Below are 21,152 nucleotides of genomic sequence, written 5' to 3'. Positions count from 1 at the left end.
CTATTATTTATGAATTACTAGGAGAGATGTATGCAATGCACTCCCCTAGATCCCTCCATGATCTTTGATAAGAATGCATGATATGAGATGATGGCGTTGAATATGCATGCATTGTGTTTATTCAACTAAGCATTATCATGTTTTCAGGATGCTCCTAAGATGATGCATGATATTGCTTGGTTTGGATAAATAATTTTTTTTTTTGGGTATTTTGTTTTTTTGTATTTTTGTGTGAAAAGGGAAACTACCTACATGAATGTGATGAGGGTAGATGTTAACACCATGTAATGGAAGATTCTTATTCCTATTTATTCTTATTCTAAAAGGGAATGTTGTATGTTTAAAGAATGCAATGTATGCTCAAACAATGTCACATAAACAATGCACAAACAATTCACTCATCCACGAATAGTCACGAGCGAATCACGAGGTAGGGGTATCCTGCAGACAAGTGCATATTCAAGGAGGTTCTAACTGTTCTCACCGGTCCAAGGCCCCCAAGGTGCCCCCATTATAGGGACCCAATTCCTCTCGTCGTAAGTCGATGGAAAGCTCCAACGCACTGTCGGACTCGAGTTCATGGTTTTCACCTTGAGTGATGTTTTCCGACAACGGTCTACGGGCACCTATAGACCCATTCGACAACCGGCCGTACTAACATCCACTCCCTATGGCTTTCCACTCATGCCCCCGGGTATAGAGGGAACTGTTGTGTGCAAAGGTTCGTGTGCAGTTTGTATTTCAAACAATTGCAAAAATTTAAACATTCAACAGTTATTAAAGCCAATTAGATAAAATATATTATCATACAAGCGAGGGGTAATGAAGTAATTTTGAACCATCATTTTAGAAATAATCCATCACTAAATGGGACTAACTCTCGAGGCTTCCCCAGTGGAGTCGCCATCTGTCGCCACCCGTCGAAACGGATGTTGGCATTCGCGACGATGGTCGGACTCTTTTTAAGTTTTGAAAGATGATGGATTGTTAGAACGACTTATTCTCAAACTGAGACCTCATCGAACTAACAATTTTGTTAAATGATTCTCACCAATCCATGTTAATCCTAAGCGGGACCCTCCATGGATTAGTGGTTTTTGCAAAAAGAAGGGTTCTTGGAGTCGCCACCAATGTTTTACTCAAAACATTGGAAAAAGATATAAGGCAATTGATTTTCACAAATCAACTTGGCCATTACAACCAGAGTTGGCTAAGGGAGTCGATTACGTGCGGGGAAGGTGTTAGCACCCCACAACGCCCCTTTCGGGTTCCCTATGACGGATTATTTCATAAATAATAGCGTAAAATTACTAAATTACCCCTATTTATTAGAAACGATTATGAGTAAAATATTTACATGATGAAAGCTTTAAACGTGTAATGCAACAATCAAAAAGCGGTAAAAGAAAGGATTTTTGAGAATAAACCTTTGAAGCGTGCTTTTATATATTCAAAACGAAGTTTAGGAGGCTTTTTGGCGCTCCTTCCCACTACACGTTCGCTCGCTCCTTTCCCTAAAGATAATTTTTACTATGGAAATCAAAGAGATTTCCCTTCGACTTGTTCGAGTCTCAAGCTAATGGCTCATGACTCAAGAACTTCGTCGGATTGGCTCTCGGAGAGACTTCTAGGGCAGAGAATAGCTCAAAAACCCAAGAATACTCAGCACGAGGGTCCAGAAGTCTGGAAAAAGTGTGGGAGGACGTGCCAATGACGTCCTATTTGTAGGATTGAGGCGCAATACGACCTGGGAGGTCAATACGGCCCGTACTGGGTTTTTGAACTACAGTACGGACGTATTGAATTTGGTACGGCCCGTACTGAGCCATTTTGAACTACAGTATGGCCGTATTGAGTTCACTACAGCCGTATTGCAGTTCAAATGGCTCAGTACGGCCGTACTGAACCTCTGGGAGGGTGTATTGAGCTCCAATCCTCGCACACCCTTATTCTAAGCTACTCTAAGACTTCTAGACATACAAAGAATCATCCTAGGGTCTTCCAGGAGTCCTTCCGGCTGACTTTCCTTCGGTCTTTGAGAGTCTTTGAGCTTTATTTCCGACCCGGACAATTTTAGGGGTCTACAGTTGGCAGCTGCATACCTCCGTGTTTCTGACGACGTCGGTAGCTGAGTATTAGTCATCGCCTCTCCAGGCTCGTGCATACCTTGGTGTTTCTGACGACCTCGGTAGCGTGAGTTTGCCCTCTCCAGGGTTTGCATACCTCTGTGTTTCTGACGACATTGGTAGCATGAGTATTAGTCGTCGCCTCTCCAGGCTCGTGCATACCTCGGTGTTTCTGACGACCTCGGTAGAGTGAGTTTGCCCTCTCCAGGGTCTGCATGCCTCCGTGTGTCTGACGACGTTGGCAGCTGCATACCTCCGTGTTTCTGACGACGTCGGTAGCTGAGTATTAGTCGTCGCCTCTCCAGGCTCGTGCATACCTCGGTGTTTCTGACGACCTCGGTAGCGTGAGTTTGCCCTCTCCAGGGTCTGCATGCCTCCGTGTTTCTGACGACGTTGGCAGCTGCATACCTCCGTGCTTCTGGTCACTTTGGTAGCGTGAGTTTGCCCTCTCCAGGGATTTGTGATGATTTTGTCTCCACAGTCCACGATGCTGCTTCGACGGTTGTTTTTGATTTTGGTGCCGCTGAGGGCTGGATAACGCAGCGATCCGTCTAGGGGATGTGCAGTTACTCATAGGTTCTTGTGTCCCAACTTTCCATTGCGTAGTTGGTGCCCACTGGGGAAATTCTGATTCCTTGGGGATGCAGACACAAAGATGCTCTTTCTGGGGTGAGCGATGCCTTATGATTGGCTGACGTCCTTTCGACGTTGGTGGAGTATCCCGGTTATCCTTATTCGGGTGACTCTTTTGATTTTCTGGTTTTGTTGCCTCTGCGTAGGCTGTTATCCACTGGGGGATTCTGTTGTGATGATTTTGATTGGCCTCTTCTGTTAGGCGGATTATCTTGACGTTCGGTGTTTAGCTGAATACCGAATTCCGCTTCTGGTATGGTTATTGATCTTTTCGGATTTTCTCTTTTTGAAGGAGTGCCTCTGAGTAGGCGAATGGGGATTGAGGATCTTATGTATCCCAGAGTATTATTTAGAAAGCCTCTTCAGGCTTAGCTTCACTCGTCGCTCGAGTTGGAAAGTTATCTTCCACCGAGGAAGTTTAAGTCCTTTGACTCGGATATTTTGTTTGGATGATCATGCTTCCATTGGGGAATCTTGCTGATCTTGCTCTAATAGCTTTCACTTGGAATTCGGCCCAAGAGTGCAAGCTGAGATGTCTCTGGGGAGTATTATTTTGGCAAGCCTCTCCAGGCTCAGTTATTCTGTACGATTGTTGGATTTTCTGAATTTTTGCCTTTTTTTGTCGATTTCGGCTTTTTTCGGAATCGGAGGGATCTCAAACACACTCACAGATAAAGTATGCAGAGGAATGAAGATATTGTTGATGTACAAAAGAATGGGCCAATACGGGCCGTATTGAATTCAATACGCCCGTATTGGTGTGGACGTTATGGCCAATACGGCCGTATTCATTTCAGTACGCCCTGTAGACCCCTAAAATTGTCCGGGTCAGAAATAAAGCTCAAAGACTCTCAAAGACCGAAGGAAAGTCAGCCGGAAGGACTCCTGGAAGACCCTAGGATGATTCTTTGTAGGTCTAGAAGTCTTAGAGTAGCTTAGAATAAGGGTGTGCGAGGATTGGAGCTCAATACACCTTCCCAGAGGTTGAGTACGGCCGTACTGAGCCATTTGAACTGCAATACGGCCGTAGTGAACTCAATACGGCCTACTGAAGTTTTTGAACTTCAGTACGGCCGTACCAAATTCAATACGGCCGTACTGTAGCTCAAAATGGCTCAGTACGGGTCGTACCAAATTCAATACGGCCGTACTGTAGTTCAAAAACCCAATACGGGCCGTATTGACCTCCCAGGCCGTATTGCGCCTCAATCCTATAAATAGGACGTAATTGGCACGTCCTCCCACACTTTTTCCAGACTTTTGGACCCTCGTGCTGAGTATTCTTGGGTTTTTGAGCTATTCTCTGCCCTAGATGTCTCTCCGAGAGCCAATCCGACGAAGTTCTTGAGTCATGAGCCATTAGCTTGAGACTCGAACAAGTTGAAGGGAAATCTCTTTGATTTCCATAGTAAAAATTATCTTTAGGGAAAGGAGCGAGCGGACGTGTAGTGGGAAGGAGCGCCAAAAAGCCTCCTAAACTTCGTTTTGAATATATAAAAGCACGCTTCAAAGGTTTATTCCCAAAATCCTTTCTTTTACCGCTTTTTGATTGTTGCATTACACGTTTAAAGCTTTCGTAATGTAAATATTTTACTCATAATCGTTTCTAATAAATGGGGGTAATTTAGTAACTTTACGCTATTATTTATGAAATAATCTGTCATAGGGAACCCGAAAGGGGCGTTGTGGGGTGCTAACACCTTCCTCACACGTAACCGACTCCCTTACCCGACTCTGGTTGTAATGGCCGAAGTTGATTTGCGAAAATCAATTGCCTTATATCTTTTTCCAATGTTTTGAGTAAAACATTGGTGGCGACTCCAACAACCCCTTCTTTTTGCGAAAACCACTAATCCATGGAGGGTCCCGCTTGGGATTAACATGGATTGGTGAGAGTCATTTAAACAAAATTGTTACCTCGATGAGGTCTCAGTTTGAGAATAAGTCTTTCTAACAATCCATCATTTTTCAAAACTTAAAAAGAGTCCGACCATCGTCGCGAATGCCAACGTCCGTTTCGGCGGGTGGCGACACGCCCGTATTGAGTTGAAAATTTGTTCATAACCCTAATTTTAGTACGGGCGTACTGAACATGGTACGGGCGCATTGTTTTTCTGAAGTTTATATATATATATATATATATTTTTTTTTTTCAATAAACAAAGAATAAGTGATCTTCCAGTACACCTATCATCTGTATGCATGTATGCGGTATGATGCACCAAATTCTATTTGATTTATTTTTCAAAAGAGTTAACCGATGCGTTTCTTTGCTTGGATTTTTGCCATTCCTCTAGACGGGCTGTGCGCTACCGATTTCTGTAACCGAGGAACGATGCGTGTTATATCGAGATTGGTGTCATCAACCCAGTGATACTTCCCTTCCTTTAGAAGACGTATCAACCCTCCTATTGACCACTATATCTCCATGTTTCCACTAGATTATTCTAAAATCGTTTGGGACAAGAGAAAGAAAGGAAAGATATTTTTGTTCAAAAGTTTGTGTTTTAGAGGGGATTATTATTGTTTTGAAAACGGTTTTTGTAAGAATGGCTGGCCAAGGTAGGCTCATGTGTTTAGGCTTGTTTGATTAAACACTTATGAAGTTAAGAAAGTCTTGTTATTGACGTTGTGATTCGACAACTTAGATAGTTTCCCTTGAACCTTTCTTTTTGAATTCAGCTCATGGTACCATCATGAATTTCTTTTGCTTTTTGATTGTCCTTATTTTTGCCTAAAACACCCCTTTGTGGCGTCTCAGCGGACCTTTGTTTTTGTTCATTTTTGCAACCCTAATTTTTGCCTAGGTCACCCTTTCGTGGGATTCCTAGCGGGTTCTTTGCTCTTATTTTTGCGCAGCCCCCCCTTTTGGGTTTCCTGCCGAGCTTTTTTTTTGTTTTTAGGATTTTGTCCTTAAAGGATTTCTTTTTTTATCCATGATGGCACTTGTCGAGGCCAAGGAAAGGTGCTCCAAGTTGTCACACACACTTCCACATAAAAATGATGCGGGTTTATTGTTATTAAGACGATTTTAACCTCATTCATGCTTATTCAAACAGGGTTAAAAATAATGTGGTCTAGAAATTTATTGCAAGCAAGAAAAGAAGCAATAAGAACTAATAAAGAATGATTTTATTATAATTCTAGCGGAAACATGTGCCCTATCGAGGCTCGGGGGTCGGGCTGTCCCCGAGGAGTGATCTCTAACAGTCATCAGGTCTATACATCCCTATCGGAAGAAGAAGAGCACTTGATGACGACGACCGGCCTTGACGCTTGTGAACCGACCTTCCTAAAGATCTGGCTTAAAGAACGTCGAGAAGGATCTTGGTTCTTCTTCGTCCTTTGATCTTTATTAGGGTTGTATCCTAACCCTTGTTTCCCCGGATTATCCTTAATAATGGGTAGCTCGGGAATTCCTTGGGAATCCTTGCCAAGTCCTTGTCCAGGCAAGTATCCGTTCTTGGTGAGCATGTAGGCTACCTTCTTCATTTCTCGGGGAAACGTTTCGACATTGGCAATCTCCAATGCTTGGAAGGCGGTCTCTAGAGCTTCCTCTTCTGCATCCACGTAAGGTATGGCAGATGGCTTGTTGATGAGTGTAGACCCCTAAAGTTGTCCGGGTCGGAAATAAGACTCGAAGACTCTCGAAGACCAAAGGAAAGTCAGCCGGAAGGACTTCTGGAAGACCCTGGAAGACCCTAGGATGATTATTCGTAGGTTTAGAAGTCTTAGAGTAGCTTAAAATAAGGAAGTGGAGGGAATGAAGCCCAATACGGCCTCCCAAAAGTTCAGTACGGCCGTATTGAACATTTTGAACTTCAATACGGCCGCACTGAACTCAATACGGCCGTATTGAAGTTTCTGAACTTCAATACGGCCGCACTGAACTCAATACGGCCGTATTGAAGTTCAAAACTTCAATACGGGCCGTATTGACTCCAGGGCCCGTATTGCGCCTGTTCCCTATAAATAAGACGTCATTTGGACGTCATTCTACACTTTTACACTGAGTTTTAACCCTCTTATTGAGTATTCTGGGTTTTTTTGAGCAGTGCTCTGCCTAGAAATCACTCGGAGAGTTGATCCGACGAAGTTCTTGAGTCACGAGCCATTTGCTTGAGTCTCGAACCTAGTCGAAGGGAAATCCTCCGGATTTCCATAGTTAAAATTTTATAAGAGGGAGCGAGCGGTCTTGTAGAGGGAGGGAACGCCAAAACGCTTCCCAATTTCTGTCAAGATATATAAGAAAGCACGCTTCAAAGGTTTATCTCTTTAAAGTCCCTTCTTTTACCGCTTTCTGTGTGTACATATTTAAACTGTCATCATGTAGATAGTTAATTTATAATTGCTTAGAATAAATAGGGGTAATTTAGTAATTTTTGCGTTATTATTTTAAGAATAATCTGTCATAGGGAACCCGAAAGGGGCGTTGTGGGGTGCTAACACCTTCCCCGCACGTAACCGACTCCCTTACCCAACTCTGGTTGTAATGGTCAAAGTTGATTTATAAAATCAATTGCCTTATCCCTTTTTCCAATGTTTTGAGTAAAACATTGGTGGCGACTCCAAAGAACCCTTCCTTTTTATGAAAACCGCTAATCCATGGAGGGTCCCGCTTGGGATTAACATGGATTGGTGAGCCTTTTAATAAAATTGCTCGTTTAGGGTTTGGTTTTTGTAATCAAATCTAGTGCCATTCTTAGGCAATTCTTTTGAGTGCTAGCCTTGAAATTAGCCTTATTTGTTGCTTTGTGTCTTCTTTGGCTCTCTTTGTTTGTCACATCAATTCCCATGAGAGTTTTGCCTATCCCAAATTGTGCTTTTCAGTTTTACTTCTTTGGCCCCTTTCCTCTCTTGTTTTGCTTGCTAAGCTTGGTGAAGTTATAGGCCTTGTTCAAGTCATTACACTTGGAAGGAAGGTATAATTGAGGCATGTGGTTGACCTCAAAGGAGTTTAGCCTTGAAGGAGGATTGAGGTACATAATTGCTGAGTGAAACACATTAAGAGAGGCTGACTTGTTTGCTCCTTGTGCAGCCAAAATTTGCTTTGAATTTGTAGGTGAAAATTGGTGGCAATTGGTGGCGGCCTTGGTGTAGATTGGTGGCGGTTTTGGTGTATCTTTGTGGCGGCCTTGGTGGAACCTTGTGGCTGTTTGTAAGACCTTGAAGAGGACTTGGTTCCAGCCAATTTGGGGCGTTTCCCTGGGGTTCAAAACTGCACCAAACTGTCCCAGCTGCCTTGGTGGAAGATAGGCCAAGAAGAACCATTGTTTTGTATTGACTATTTGAGTTGTAACTTCATAATTTTGTTGAATAGTTTTGTGTGATTTCTCTTGTATTCAACTTGCATTTAGGGGTGGCTGTTTGGACATTAAGTAAGCTCCACCACCTCCTAAATAGTCCTACTTAATTTCTATTAGCCTCGATTAGTGCTTGTGGAAGGGTCCCCAAAGGCTTTAAGTGCCACCTTGGGCTTCCACTAGGAACCGGCTAGATTTAGTTTTAGCTTTCATAAACCGGATTTCTAGGTTGGTGAAAGTGTCCCAAAAAGCCTTAGGTGCTACTTGGACTTTCACCTTAGGATAAGCGACTAGTATATGCTTTATTTGCTTTCATTTTAATTGTTTAGCTCCTAGGTTCGTTTAGAAGGCTTCTATTGCCTACTAGGGGTTTCGTGCACACACACACACTACTTTACTTGTCTTGTGTGGAACTTTGTTTTGTAAGAAAAGTACAAAGGGGTTTAGTAATTTCCACTTGAAGAGGCTTGGTTATTAAGTGGCTCCTTGTAGCTCACCTCCCTTGATAGTGCAACTTGTATACTTAGACCTCTAAGTACTTAGTACTACACCAAACAAGCTTTTGTGAAAACTTTTATCACTCACTTTGCAATTTTCAAAGACTTGTGAAAACCTTTTACCTTGCAAAAATGAGTGATCATTCTCATAATAGTAGTGTGCATGGTCATCACTCCCCTAAGAGCCATAAGAGTACTAAGGAAGAACTTAGGGAACTTAAGGAATACATTAGAAAAAAAGAACTAGAAAATGAAAAAAACAATGAAACAATTAGAGAGTTGTTAAATAAACTTGTTGTGGGTGAGACTAGCAAACCCCACGGCCATGAGGGTCATGGACCTTCTAGGTCCAAAGGCTATCACTCGCACACACACTCACTAACAAGTGAAGGGTTGCATAGTAGTCATCATGATGATGGTTACTACCAAAGATCCCCTAGGCACCATAGGCCTAAGCATAAAACAACTCCTAAAGAACCTAGGTTTGACCTTCCTCCCTTCCATGGCAAGGATAGTGTAGATGACTATTTAGATTGGGAGATGAAGGTTGAACAACTCTTCACTTGCCACAATGTAGGTGAAGACCGAAAGGTTCCCATGGCTACTCTTAGCTTTCAAGGGTATGCCATGTATTGGTGGACTTCCCTAGTTAGAGAAAAACAAATTCATCATGAGCCTCCAATCCAATATTGGAATGAGCTAAGGAGTGCCTTAAGGAGAAGGCACATTCCTCCATATTTTGAGAGGGAGTTGATGGACAAGCTCCAAAGACTCCAACAAAGACACCTTAGTGTTGAGGGATATAGGCAACAAATGGAGTTGCTTATGATGAGGGCTGGCATTAGAGAAGAAGAAAGAACCACCATTGCTAGGTTTCAAAGTGGCCTAAACCTAGAGATTAGGGATAAAGTTGAACTATTACCCTATAGAGATCTAAATGAGCTAGTACAACTTTGTGTGAGAGTAGAACAACAACTTAGAAGGAAGCCTACCCTTAGGAAGGAATCTACCTCATACCCTAGAGAGGACTTCAAGAAGGAGGGTCAACCCTCCTATTCAAAAGAAAGGCCACTAAAAGAAAAACAAAAAGAAAAACCTTCCGATGAGCCTAGAACTAGTTCTATTAAGTGCTTTAAGTGCTTAGGGAGGGGACACATAGCCTCCCAATGCCCCACAAAAAAGACCATGATCATTAGGGGTAATGAGATCCTAAGTGAAGAAAGCACTTCATCTTCTTCATCCTCCTCAAGTGAAGAAGATGCTAGTCTTAGTTCTAGTGAGGAAGCACCATGTGAAGGTGACCTATTGGTTGTCCAAAGGTTACTTACCAACCAACCCAATGATCAAGACCAATCACAAAGAGAGAACCTTTTCCATTCTAGATGCAAAATTTTTAAGAAAACTTGTTCTCTCATTGTTGATAGTGGATCTTGTAATAACTTTGTAAGCCAAAGGTTGGTTGATAAGCTTAACCTAACTACTATAGCCCATCCTAAATCTTATAAACTTCAATGGCTTAATGAGGATGGACCTATAGAAGTTAAGGATCAAGTAAATGTTCCTTTCTCCATTGGAAAATATAAAGATGAAATTTTATGTGATATAATTCCAATGGATGCAAGCCACATTTTACTTGGAAGGCCTTGGCAACATGATAGGAAGGCCATTCATGATGGTGTTACAAACAAAATCCGCCTAGTTCACCTAGGCAAGAAACATACCTTGACTCCTCTTTCACCTTCACAAGTGTTGGAAGATCAAGTATTTATGAAATCAAAAAAAAGAAAAGAGGAGAAAAAGAAGGTTCTAGAGTTGGAGGGTAGTGTCTCCTCCAAGGAAATTGTTCCTAGAAGTCAATTTTTAATAAAACATTCTATCAAGAAATGTCTTCTAGTTGAACAACCTCTTCACCTTCTTAAAACTAAAAAGACACTACTCTTGGAAAAGAGTAAGGAGGATAGTGTCTCCTCCAAAAATCTTATGCAAAAGGAAAGTCACTTTTTAATTCAAAATAATTGTAAAAAGACTTTTCTTCTTCATAAAGAATTTAGCTCTTTTTCTACTGCTGCCACAACCTTAGAGCTTAAGATCCACCACCTAAATATTTTTGAAAATAATGGATCTCAAGTTCTTAGTCGTGTGAAGAAGAAGTGGACTTCACCTAGTTCTACTTCTTATGCTACTACTTTGGTGGTGCCCAAAGTAGACGGCCATTGTCTATTTAGGACTTCTCCTACTTTAGTTGTTCTAATAAAGCACCCAACCTTTGGTTTATATTGTTTATCAGATACATCTCATGGTGTCTCATTTTCTACTTTTGATCTTAAGGGAAGTTCAAACTTCTTTGAACTTAATTTTACTACTTCCCTTCAAGACCAAATTAGATTCTATGACTTTTCTAAACTCTTTACACCCTCTTCCTTGATGTATCTAACATATAATATGATCAAGGGTTGTCTAGGTAGTTTCCTTATTATATTCACTTTATTTTCTTGTAGAAGCCTAGGTTACTACATAGGGTACTTTAGGCAAGATATCTTGGTATATAGGACTACTTCATTAGTTTGTTATAGTTTTAGCACTTTAACATTTTTAGGATTTAGTTTTACACTCAGACTACACTATAGTGAGGATCCTATTCTTATAGAACCCATCCTTCCTAGTCTAAGGACCCTTTCTAGGACTATAGAAGGAATTCCTCATAGGGTGCACTTTCCACATATGTTATATGAATATGTCATCCCTAATGCTTTATTTCTTATTTTCATTGTAGGTGATGCTATCTTTGTGGAAGGACCACTGGATTTGAGGACAAATCCTTTCGAAGGAGGAGGGTATGATGGAAATCTAATCCCCAAGGATCCCTTTGGAAGAAGTAAGACCAAGAAGGGTGAAGGGTGATCCAAGGATGCTCACACATGAAGACCATTAGGCCTCTAACTAGGTCTATGGTTAGGAGGCTAGAGGAGGCTTCTATAGAGGAGGGAATGCTAACATGGATGATGAAGAGGTAGATCTGAGGACAGATCCTTCCCAAGAAGGAGGGTATGATGGAGGACCATCCAAGGAAGAGGAATACATGAAGGCCATTGGACCTTTGACAAGGTCCATGGTAAGGAAGCTAGAAGAGACATCTAAGGAGGAGGTGCTTCTTAGACCCTTGCTCACCATGAGCATTGTGTACTTTTCTCCTTAGTAGTATCTTGAGTAGTCCCATTGTATATATTGTATATAGTAGACTTTGTATAGGATTGTTTTGCCTTTGTATTTTGGAGGCACCTTTTTTCTTTTTAGAAGTAGGCATAGGAGTGGCATTAGTAGACTAAAGTGTGCTCCTAGCATTTTAGCCAAATGTGGTCTTAGGATAAAGGTTTTACATATTGGACTCATTTAACTCCTAATTTTTCATAGATTTGATTTAGCTAGGTTCCATTCACATTGAATGAACCTAACTAAACCAAATGAACCATTTTCAAACCGGGTGGAGTTAAATGAAACCAATCAAAACCGTCCACACCTTTGTGTTCACACCTTGTGTTCACATTGGTGCACACTTGGCCAAATGCTTGGACCTCTTTTCTCTCCTACACAAGGGCGGTTTAGGAAGGCTCAACCATGGTTCTTAGTGAACCATGGTCTAGCCTTTTCTTGCTCCCTAAGTTGGACGGACCCAACCATGGTTCCTAGTGAACCATGGTCTAGTCTAGCTTAACCCCTAGGTGGCCACGCCTATATAGCCTCAAATTTTCACTTGTATAACACTTTTGGCATTAATGAGAATTGAGTATTCAGATTAGAGATCAGATTTCTCTCCTCCCAAAGGTCCTAAACCTCTTTGTGCAAAACCAATCTCTTATCACTTTTCCAAAGACAAGTGTGGCGGGTTGAAGAATGCTTATCCCTTCACCAAGAGTGGCGCATTCTTGAGAGGTTTCCCCACCATCTTAAGGTGGCCGTGAGGTTCCTCCCTCCATTGGAACCTTACACAAGCATTGGAAGGATTCTAGGAGCCAAAGATCTAGGGAAAGACTTGAAGGAAGCTACATCAATCCGGCCTCCTCCAAAGTTCTTCCATCATGAGTGTAGACCCCTAAAATTGTCCGGGTCGGAAATAAGACTCGAAGACTCTCGAAGACCAAAGGAAAGTCAGCCAGAAGGACTTCTGGAAGACCCTGGAAGACCCTAGGATGATTATTCGTAGGTTTAGAAGTCTTAGAGTAGCTTAAAATAAGGAAGTGGAGGGAATGAAGCCCAATACGGCCTCCCAAAAGTTCAGTACGGCCGTATTGAACATTTTGAACTTCAATACGGCCGCACTTAACTCAATACGGCCGTATTGAAGTTTCTGAACTTCAATACGGCCGCACTGAACTCAATACGGCCGTATTGAAGTTTCTGAACTTCAATACGGCCGCACTGAACTCAATACGGGCCGTATTGACTCCAGGGCCCGTATTGCGCCTGTTCCCTATAAATAAGACGTCATTTGGACGTCATTCTACACTTTTACACTGAGTTTTAACCCTCTTCTTGAGTATTCTGGCTTTTTTTGAGCAGTGCTCTGCCTAGAAATCACTCGGAGAGTTGATCCGACGAAGTTCTTGAGTCACGAGCCATTTGCTTGAGTCTCGAACCTAGTCGAAGGGAAATCCTCCGGATTTCCATAGTTAAAATTTTATAAGAGGGAGCGAGCGGTCTTGTAGAGGGAGGGAACGCCAAAACGCTTCCCAATTTCTGTCAAGATATATAAGAAAGCACGCTTCAAAGGTTTATCTCTTTAAAGTCCCTTCTTTTACCGCTTTCTGTGTGTACATATTTAAACTGTCATCATGTAGATAGTTAATTTATAATTGCTTAGAATAAATAGGGGTAATTTAGTAATTTTTGCGTTATTATTTTAAGAATAATCTGTCATAGGGAACCCGAAAGGGGCGTTGTGGGGTGCTAACACCTTCCCCGCACGTAACCGACTCCCTTACCCAACTCTGGTTGTAATGGCCAAAGTTGATTTATAAAATCAATTGCCTTATCCCTTTTTCCAATGTTTTGAGTAAAACATTGGTGGCGACTCCAAAGAACCCTTCCTTTTTATGAAAATCGCTAATCCATGGAGGGTCCCGCTTGGGATTAACATGGATTGGTGAGCCTTTTAATAAAATTGCTCGTTTGACGAGGTCTCAGTTTGAGAATAAGTCATTCTAGCAATCCATATTTTTAAACAAATTAAAGAGTCCAACCATCCTTCGCGAATGCCGAAAGCCCGTTTCGGGCCGGTGGCGACAATGAGTATGTCATCTTCGGCTTGTACGGTCACCAGCTTGTCACCCACTATGAATTTGACTTTCTGGTGGAGCGTAGAGGGAACAACTTTCGCATCATGAATCCAAGGTCGGCCGAGGAGACAGTTGTACGCGGGAGTAATGTCCATCACTTGAAATTCAACATTAAAGATGGTGGGTCCAATTTGGATTGGAAGATTAATTTCTCCCACCACTTCTCTTTTAGAATCGTCGAAAGCTCGGACGATCATGTTGCTCGGGCGCATTTGGATTCCCTTGATTGCCACTTGATCGAACGTTCTTTTTGGCATCACATTCAAGGAAGATCCATTATCCACCAAGACTTTAGCGATGTGATATTCCTTGCACTTTACAGAGATGTGCAAGGGCTTGTTGTGGTTTGATCCCTCGGCGGGGATTTCTTCATCGATGAAGGTGAGGTGATCATTAGCCGTGATGTGACTAACAATCCCCTCAAACTTGTCTTGGGAGATAGTGTGCGACACGTACGCCTCGTTCAAGACTTTCAACAGAGCTTGCCGATGCGGTTCGGAGCTTAGGATCAACGACAATAGAGTAATCTTTGCTGGCGTCTTATGAAGTTGATCCACGATGGAGTACTCGCTCTGTCGGATATATTTTAACAGCTCGTCAGTCTCCTCCTCGGATTCTTTATTTTCCTCGGTTTTCTCTTTTTCTTTTCCTTTCCTTTATTCTTGGGAGCTTTATCATGAAGATCTTCGGGAGTGTAGATCCTGCCATTCCTAGTCATGCCCCCAAGTCCAGCGATGTTAGAGATATCGCTGTCGGCAGAAGAATGGATGTCGTATATCCATGGCACAGCCTTATTCGATTCGTAGGGGAAAGGTCTTGGAGCAGTGATCTTCAACGGTATCGGACCTTCCCCTTTATTCGTCTTGATTACCAACAACGGAGTTGATGTGCGTTCGCTTGGTGCGGTTGTTGGTTTACACTTAATAACAAACGGCGTGCGATCCATTCTGAACATACGCATCGATTAATTCTTTCTTTTTATTACTATTATTAATGAATTACTAGGAGAGATGTATGCAAATGAATGACTATGAAATGCACCTAGATCCCTCCATGATTTTCGATAAGAATGCATGATATGAGATGATGGCGTTGAATATGCATGCATTGTGTTTATTCAACTAAGCATTATCATGTTTTCAAGATGCTCCTAAGATGATGCATGATATTGCTTGGTTTGGATAAATAATTTTTTTTCTTTTTTGGGTATTTTGTTTTTTTTTGTATTTTTGGGTGAAAAGGGAAACTACCTACATGAATGTGATGAGGGTAGATGTTAACACCATGTAATGGAAGATTCTTATTCCTATTTATTCTTATTTTAAAAGGGGAATGTTGTATGTTTAAAGAATGCAATGTATGCTCAAACAATGTCACATAAACAATACACAAACAATTCACTCATCCACGAACAGTCACGAGCGAATCACGAGGTAGGGGTATCCTGCAGACAGGTGCATATTCAAGGAGGTTCTAACTGTTCTCACCGGTCTAAGGCCCCCAAGGTTCCCCCATTATAGGGACCCAATCCCTCTCGTCGTAAGTCGATGGAAAGCTCCAACGCACTGTCGGACTTGAGTTCATGGTTTTCACCTTGAGTGATGCTTTCCGACAACGTTCTACGGGCACCTATAGACCCATTCGACAACCGGCCGTACTAACATCCACTCCCTATGGCTTTCCACTCATGCCCCCGGGTATAGAGGGAACTGTTGTGTGCAAAGGTTCGTGTGCAGTTTATATTTCAAACAATTGCGAAAATTTAAACATCCAACAGTTATTAAAGCCAATTAGGAAAAACATATTATCATACAAGCGAGGGGTAATGAATTAATTTTAAACTATCATTTTAGAAATAATCCATCACTAAATGGGACTAACTCTCGAGGCTTCCCCAGTGGAGTCGCCATCTGTCGCCACCCGCCGAAACGGACGTTGGCATTCGCGACGATGGTCGGGTTCTTCTTTTAGTTTTGAAAAATGATGGATTGTTAGAACGACTTATTCTCAAACTGAGACCTCATCGGACTAACAATTTTGTTAAATGATTCTCACCAACCCATGTTAATCCCAAACGGGACCGTCCATGGATTAGTGGTTTTCGCAAAAAGGGGTTCTTGGAGTCGCCACCAATGTTTTACTCAAAAAATTGGAAAAAGATATAAGGCAATTGATTTTCACAAATCAACTTGGCCATTACAACCAGAGTTGGGTAAGGGAGTCGATTACGTGCGGGGAAGGTGTTAGCACCCCACAACGCCCCTTTCGGGTTCCCTATGACGGATTATTTCAAAAATAAAAGCGTAAAATTACTAAACTACCCCTATTTATTAGAACGATTGTAAGTAAACTATCTACATGATGAAAGCTTTTAAACGTGTAATGCAACAATCAAAAAACGGTAAAAGAAAGGATTTTGGGAATAAACCTTCGAAGCGTGCTTTTATATACTCAAAAAGAAGTTAGGAGGCTTTTTGGCGCTCCTTTCCACTACACTTTCGCTCGCTCCTTTCCCTAAAAATAATATTTACTACGGAAATCAAAGAGATTTCCCTTCGACTGGTTCGAGTCTCAAGCTAATGGCTCATGAACTCAAGAACTTAGTCGGATCAACTTCCGGAGAGATTTCTAGGGCAGAGAATAGCTCAAAAACCCAAGAATACTCAGCCAGAGGGTGGAGGAATGCTCCAAAAGTGTCCAAAATGTGTGGAAGGACGAGCCAATGACGTCCTATTTATAGGATTGAGGCGTAGTACGGCCTAGGGGGTCAATACGGCCCGTACTGAGTTTTTGAACTACAGTACGACCGTATTGAATTCAGTACGGCCCGTACTGAAGTTCAAAACCTTCAGTACGGCCGTATTGATTTTAGTACGGCCCGTACTGAGTTTTTGAACTACAGTACGGCCGTATTGAACTGAGTACGGCCGTACTGAAGTTCAAAAAACTTCATTACGGCCGTATTGATTTCACTATGGCCGTATTGTAGTTCAAATGGCTCAGTACAGCCGTACTGAACCTCTAGGAGGGCGTATTGAGCTCCAATCCTCACACACCCTTATTCTAAGCTACTCTAAGACTTCTAGACCTACAAAGAATCATCCTAGGGTCTTCCAGGAGTCTTTCCGGCTGACTTTCCTTCGGTCGTCGAGAGTCTTTGAGTCTTATTTCCGACCCGGACAATTTTAGGGGTCTACACCCACCTGTGTCAAGAACTCATTAGTTATGGTGATCATACCACAACTAGTGTGATCTTAAACAACCTCCACCTCGAATCTTAAATCTCTGAACTGCTCAATCAACTCCAACTCCCTAATTAGCATTGCCGACATATGAATGGATTTCCTAATCAATACATCTACTACCACACTCACCTTCCCAGGATGATACATCAACTGGAAATCAAAGTTCTTTAGGAATTCCATCCACCTCTTCTGCCTCATATTCAACACCTTCTGATCAAACAAGTACTTTACACTCTTGTGATCACTGAATACACTGAATCTCGCACCATACAGATATTGTCTCCACGACTTCATGGCAAACACCACAGCTGCAAGCTCCAAATCATGAGTAGGATAATTCCTCTCATGAGTCCTAAGTTGCCTTGAAACATATGTCACTACTCTCCCTCCCTGCATCAACACACCGCCCAACCCCTGGTGAGAAGCATCACAGAACACTTCAAAATACTTACCAGTGTCAAGTAACACCAAAAACGGAGAAGTAGTGAATCACCCCTTCAATTCCTAAAAACTCTACTCACAAGCGTCCATCCAAACAAAAGGTTGATCCTTCTGAGTCAGTTAAGTCAAAGGCATTACTATTCGAGAGAAACCCTCTATGAATCTTTGATAGTAACCTGCTAACCAACAAAACTCCTAATCTCTGTAATAGTCCTCGGACGCTCCCACTGAATCACAACCTACACCTTGGTTGGATCCACTGTAATCCCCTTTTTCGATATCACATGCCCCAAAAACCTCACCTCAGACAACCAAAACTCACACTTGGACAACTTGACACACAACTACCTCTCCCTCAGCACCTCTAAAACCAACCACAGATGCTCACGGTGATCCTCCAAAAATCTAGAATACACCAATATATCATCAATGAAGACCACCACAAACCTGTCCAAGAATGACCTGAAAATCCTGTTCATGTAATCCATGAACACTATTGGAGCATTAGTGACACCGAAACGCATCACTATGTACTCACAATGACCATACCTAGTCTTGAAAGCAGTCTTCGATATGCCACTCTCCTTTACCCTGATCTGATGGTATCTAGATCTCAAATCAATCTTTGAAAACACTGAAGCTCCCCTCAACTAATCCATCAAATCATCAATCCTCGAAAGTGGATACTTATTCCTTATCGTCAACTGCCGATAATCAACACACCAATGGGCCCCACCATCCTTCTTTACTAATAGTATCAGGGCACCCCAAGGAGAAACATTGGGCCTCACCATTTGTTTCTCCAACAAATTCTCGATCTGTCTCTTTAGCTCTACCAACTCAGCTGGAGCCATCCTTTAAGGAGCCACTGACACTGGTCCTGCACCTAGTACCAGATTAATGCTAAACTCAACATCATGCATAGGTGGCAATCCCAACACATCTTCTGGGAAACCTCAGGAAACTCACTGACAATCTTAATCCCAATGATGACCCTCTCTGTCTCAACACTCAAAACGACAAATAAAATGAAGCACTCAACTCCAACTAAGGAAATACCAACTCACTTCGAGCATAATCTATAAGGATGTGATGGGCAGATAACTAATCTATCCCTAAGATTATTTCAATATCTACCATGAGAAACACAATCAAGTTCACTCGGAACCTCCTACTAAACACCTCTATCGGGCATCTCACACACATCTTCGATGTCACCAAAGAAATTGAAGTTGGAGTAGATACATACAAATGAAGGTGCAATGTAGACACCGACAACCCAATCTCCACACACAATCAACAGAAATAAATGAATGTGTGGCACCGGAATCAAACAAGAACAAAACATCCTCACCTGCTGCCTTCCCCTTCCTTTTCACCAAATCTGATGAAGTGGAAGCCTCTACCTAATAAAGAAAAAATACTCTCCCAGTAATCGTAGGCCTGACTGGCCTCGGGCACTCTAGATGGAGTCGGTGGCCTCTGAGCATCTATGGAAATGTGACCTGGCCTGTCACATCTAAAAAAATCATTCCCTAAATGGGAACAATCTCTAACCATGTGGGCTTCTCCACATCTGTAACACTACACTGACTGTACTCCGCCCTAAGAAATAACAGGATGAGGTCCCCTACTAACAGCACCCCTCTAAGACTGAACAGGCCTGTCATAGGGTCCTCTCTACTGACCTCCCTTCCTAGATCTGGATGATCCCTCCTGAACTCTAGCAGCCTTGCCGCTACTATCACCCCTTCCAATCTCTCAACAGTCTTTTCCTTCTCAACCAAGTTAAAAAACTCCACTATGGACATCGGGACTATGACCCTCTTCAACTCATGCCTCAACCCCTTCTGCAAACTTTGTACATCTCCAAGCCTTAATTATGGCCTGAGAGTAAAAACGAGTCAATTGCTCAAACCTCATAACATACTTTGAAGCAAACATGTTCCCCTGATGTAGTCTCATGAACTCAGCCTACTTAGCGTATCTAACGCTGTCCGGGAAATACTTCTCCAAGAAAACTCACTTGAAGCAATCCCAATCAACAGATACACCCCTGCTCTCTAACATCTGTTTGGTGCCTCTCCACCAGTACTCAACCTCGTTCGCCAATATACATATTGCATAGGCCAACTTCCTCTCCTTAGAAGATCCCAAACCACTGAACATCTTCTCCATCTCACAAAACCATTAATCTACCACATCAGGATTTGAATCCCCCTTGAACTGAGGAGGCTAACATCTCCTAAACTCTGCTAAATCTCTCACATCCTGAGAGACCATTGGTCTAGCTACCTCAACCGCAGCTCTACCTACCTCCATCTGAGCAAAGTGAGCACTTTACTACTACATCACGATGGCCATCATCTCCATAGCCCTAGCGATCTAATCAGACTGAGGCCTCACCATACTAAAAGAATTCAAACATTCTTTTACTAACACTTCACAACTACAACTCACCAGAATTAACACGTATCAAAGATATGACACAACAGAAACCTAGAAGGATAACTCCCCACAGAGTATCCCAAAAGACTTGACCGGCTCTGATACCATAAAAGTATAACGACCCGCCATGGTCTCTACACATAGTGGAATCGCACTACTACTAGTGAACTAAGAGAAATATTAAGTTGGATAACTCATACATATAGGTATAAATAAAAATAACAAAGTTTCTGGCTATAAAATAGAACACCATATATATACAGTCATCCCAAAAATAATATGACTCTAGTGCCGGTCAAGCACAAACGAAACCGTTACCCAAAATGGTAACTCTAACACGAGGATCAAACTCCCCGTCTCGCAGCGGTTACCCCAACTCCAAGCTAGCCCTGACCTGCTCCCACACGAGGTATGATCATCGTAGTCCATCCACATGGAAACAGAAGGGTAAGCTAGAGTTCAAAAAAATCAATCATACAAGTATAAAACAACAATCTATACTACACAATCATCCAACTATCAATCATATTCATAGAGTCACACCATACACTCTATCCAATACTACTCATGCATAAAATACAATCCACCAATCATGAAGTCAAACACCACACTTCATCATATTAATAATCATGTAATAAATGCATCTCATGACAGATATCAATGCATATCGATCATCTAATGCATCGTCACGCATACACCTAGGAGATCTGCCTAACAACTGTAGACCCCTAAAATTGTCCGGGTCGGAAATAAAGCTTGAAGACTCTCGAAGACTGAAGGAAGATCAGCCAGAAGGACTCCTGGAAGGCCCTAGGAGGGTTCTCTGTAGGTCTAGAGGTCTTAGAATAGCTCAAAATAAGGAAGTGGAGGGAATGAAGCCCAATACGGCCGTACTGAACTTAATACGGCCGTATTGAAGCTTCAATACGGCCGCAGTGAACTCAATACGGCGTATTGAAGTTTCTGAAACTTCAATACGGCCGTACTGAAATCAATACGGCCGTATTGAAGCTTCAATACAGCCGCAGTGAACTCAATACGGGCGCATTGAAATTTCTGAATTTCAATACGGCCGTATTGAATTCAATACGGCCGTATTGAAGTTCAAAAATTTCAATACGGCCGT

This window comes from Cajanus cajan, chromosome 2, assembly GCF_000230855.2.
Source record: "Cajanus cajan strain Asha chromosome 2, NIPB_CcT2T_4, whole genome shotgun sequence".
Classification (NCBI taxonomy): domain Eukaryota; kingdom Viridiplantae; phylum Streptophyta; class Magnoliopsida; order Fabales; family Fabaceae; genus Cajanus; species Cajanus cajan.
Note: the sequence above shows the minus strand (reverse complement) of the source record.